Consider the following 4,185-nt stretch of genomic DNA (forward strand, 5'->3'; position numbering starts at 1 on the left):
CCATGTTGAATATTTTTCACATATAATTTAATATGATAGTAATAGTCCAACAATTTTGCACCTATTAATGCCACAATAATACATCATTGAAGTGTTATTACTGTACAGTAGCTTGTAATTCTTATATTTAGCTGTTCAAGTGGATTAGTTTAATATGTTTCAGTTTGTGTGTTACCAAGGTAAACAGCTGTGAAGTGGTTACAAATCTAATAATATATTAATGAGGACTGAATTGACCATTTATCCCCAGTGCTAATGTAAAGGATTTAATATTTTTTAATGGGTGCTATTTATTGAGTAAAGAGCTTTTTTGCTGAAGATAGGGATTTTCAGGACTTCATAAATACACCAATTAAACAGTTATGTGGTCAGAGGTCAGTAGTCTTACAAATATATTGCTAGTGAAAATAAAGTACTAATAATTGTACTATAAAAATCACTTTGCATTTATCTATACAACCTCTACAGTTAATACATTTTTTAACATAAATTAAAAATAGAAGTTAATAGAACATCACAATTTTTTACATTAAATTTTAAGATACTAATGACAAAAAATCATGAGTGTTAACTGCAATGTTTGTGATTTTGGCTTTAAAATATTAATTCCTACAGACAAAATCTGAAAACAAATTTCACACCAGAATTGTAAGACCAAGAAAATATCTGGCCCTGCACTTCTGGGAAGAGCTACCAAAGGTAAATATCTCTGGCCTTTCAACTAAGAAAATCCATATTTCATATGTTTAATTACACCTATGTCATTCTAGGTGGGAGTGGCAGATACACATAGTATAGAAAAAAAATCATAAAAGTTGAAATAGAAAAATAAGATTATATATATCCTACACATATAATCGCTTTCATTTTTCTCCATCCAGTATCATTTTGGAGCTGGCGTGTCATCCATCCCTGCAGGATATGTCAGCCTACCACTGCTGCACATGTAATTGGCACTTCTATAATGACAATCTGTCAGATACTGTTGACAACATCTGATCCAGGTTTGCAGATGTAGCAGCTCTGTGATGCGCGTAAATGAAGACTAGGGAGAAAAGACCTTGTCCGATCCTACTGACGGTTAACTTTGTGCTGACACTGATGCTGGCCCCTGACCAGAAGGAAGTTAAACCCATCAATTAAATATCTTCTGGGCATTTTCTGAAACTCTAATATATTCATTATACAGTGGAGATCAATGATTCCGAAAGCTCCTATACTCTCAGTGTTGTAATTCACACAACGGCATGGACGTAGCAATTAATTACAGGGGTTGGTAAAACTATTTTTTCCCATGGAGAGAACATTAACAAACAACATCAGGCATGGGAAAAGGTAAAATGATGAGTGAGTGACACAACGTCTGCAAAATTTTTAATAGCAGTTTTTATGTGTGCATATGTTTTATCAACTCAATACTGTAACTAATAGTTATAGATGTGTCAGCAGTCCTGTATAAAATCATAAAATGTTCATTTGTCCTCAATCACATCTAGTAAAAGAAAGACGAGATCTCTACTGTGTATTATACATTCATTTTTAAGAGATAATTTTGCCTACAGTATTTCAAGTGTTTCATCATATGCTAGTGAAAGTCTTTTAATATCTTCTTATCCATTCGGCAAACTCTTAGCCAAACACATTGTTACTTTATAGCTCATTCTTTCTATTATTTTTTTCTTTTTAATTAAAACACCTAGGAATATGTTTTCCTAAATTATCCCCTAGCCGAAGTCCAGGGACTGCTACACGCAGACATTTTTTCACTGGGATTCTGTATTTCTTTTACAGAACCTGAGAAAAACCTGAGGAAGGAGAAGTGAGAGACCAGTCAAAGGATGCAATCAATAGAGTAGGTCCACCATTTGCACGCCCAATCCAATGACCTTTAATGTTGATTAATATAATTAATTTGCCGGTTCTGTATTACTCATAGCTGTTTGTCCAAGGCTTCCAGCTAGGAGGAGGGCTCACCTTAGTAAAAGTATTTCCCTAGCTGTTAGAACAAGGTCCATTTATGATATAAAGCATGTAGTGTATGCCATATACTCATTTTCAATGACATTTTGTATCAGTGTACAATAGATTTAGAACTAGTTCTAAAGCTAGTTCAGGAGAAATATGCTTCTAGTACAGTAGTTACAAATTAATAATGGTTATTAAGAAATACATGAGTACAATTATGTCATATGGAAAGTATAAAATAATACCAAATGCATGGAAGCACACCTGAACCATCGCCAGGTATGGGCTGGGCCATAAAGCAGGGGAGGGGCATATGTTCCACAAGCCAGGCCCGTATTCAAGGCTGGCATGTGTTCAGGTGTTTACATTGAAACAAGAAAAAGGAGGATACGGCACAGAAACATATTGTGTACTCAATTAGTACATACCAACAATATTGCATACTTTTAGTTATAATGTACCATGATTCATCGTTGGTGGTGCTCCAAAAGCCCAAAGTATCACATAGAGCACAACAAAGGAAGAAAGAAGGGCCTGTTGCTGGGGCACTCTTAAGATAAATATTCACAAGTAGTATAAACATAAAATATAACCTATAATAAGTACAATTAAAATTACAAGGTTAATAGAAAAAAAATATATTACAATTAATTATAGAAATCTATATGAAATATGGCAAAAATATTTAAATAAGGGTAACCACTCTCCTATGATTAAAAAATAATAAGTGTCAGAGAATCGTGTAAATTAAAATTGTATTTATTTGTGTAGGAAGATGGTTACCCTAGTAACCCTGATAGTGTAGCAGAAATCGTAATAGCTGTTTTGCCCAACAAATAAATACATGTATGTGGGAACAATGATAAATGGTTGCTGCACTGTGTTACCACTCTGTCCCAATCCACCTCCAATGTTCTTTAAGCTACAGTACCTGGTATTCCCAGGTGGTCTCACATCCAAGTACTAACCAAGCCCAAAACTGCATAGCTTCCAAGATCAGATGAGATTGGACATATCCAGTATGGTATGGATGTAGGTATGTCACCAAACGTGGAAGTGTGAATGCCCTGGTACACGCAGTGTAAAGGTGTTTGTAAGACTGTCTCGCATGAGGAGTCCACTTTGTTTAAAAAACACACAATTCAAAGAAAGTATTGCATAAGCGTACTTTAATTGTTCCACAGATAAATCATGGTATATATTCAACAGTCAAAAAAATATATATTGCATATGTATTATATGGTTTCTATTAGATTCTAGATTATTATAGTATGATTAAAATGCAATAATTCACATATTCAGGCATGAATGGTATTATTATGATAATAAAAAATAATTACTCAAATATTAAATATTTCAGTCAGATTCGGAAACACAGAACGTTTTTATAGACTGATTCCCAAATTGAACATATTGCTATGTATCATCAATGCAAAGGTAAGTTCTACCGACTCCCAATATTTTAAACTGCGCCTAACACGTAAATCAGCTATGCAGATAGCAATCACATTAGGCTGTGCAATAGACCATCCAAAGCAGAGAAATAACATACACTGCATAGATGTCTCTTTGAGTCACACTCTCTCTGTTAATGGTCTGTAAAAAAACCAAAGACTCTTATAGTGCCAATGTTAAGAAGTCATAACAGCCTGCATGTGTACATTTGTAATTAACTGCATCAGCTGTACAAGGAGAATTTTGGGCACTGTGCCAGCAATGTTCTCGACACCACTGTTTTGTGGCAACCTGCATATGTGAGCTTAAGGTTAATTGCATCAGTTATATAAAAAAAAGCATAGGCACTGTGCCAAAACCAGACTCAACAACACTGCTACATAAATATAGTTTCACCAGGATCATATTGGAAACGGAATAACAGTAGCAGTAATATCTGCACAAAGTTATGTGACAATATGTATATGAAAGATAAAATCATGCATACTGTATGTATAGTCTGTGGACATAACTGTCCTATCATAATTGCACTGAATTGAGAACATCCAAACAATGGGCCTGATTCAGAGCCGCTCGTAAGCGGCCGCTCGTTCGCTCCGAGCGATGTTTGCCCAACTGCGCATGCGTACAGATCGTTATACGCATGTGCGAACCAGTCAGTGCGGTCGAAATTCATGTGCTCGCAAAATAGCGAATGCCTGATAATTTGAGTGACAGAAAGAGACGTATGTGGGTGGTAACAGGGGAAGGTGCTTGAAAACGGGG

At 35.2% G+C, this 4,185-nt stretch overlaps 1 pseudogene; it reads right to left on the bottom strand.

Moving 5' to 3' along the window:
* Window positions 1-2,884: 2,884 nt before the first annotated feature.
* On the bottom strand, window positions 2,885-3,003 carry LOC148526809 (5S ribosomal RNA; annotated as a pseudogene).
* Window positions 3,004-4,185: the final 1,182 nt, after the last annotated feature.

Source organism: Taudactylus pleione, unplaced genomic scaffold (genome assembly GCF_031769625.1).
Source record: "Taudactylus pleione unplaced genomic scaffold, aTauple2 ptg000093l, whole genome shotgun sequence".
Lineage (NCBI taxonomy): Eukaryota > Metazoa > Chordata > Amphibia > Anura > Myobatrachidae > Taudactylus > Taudactylus pleione.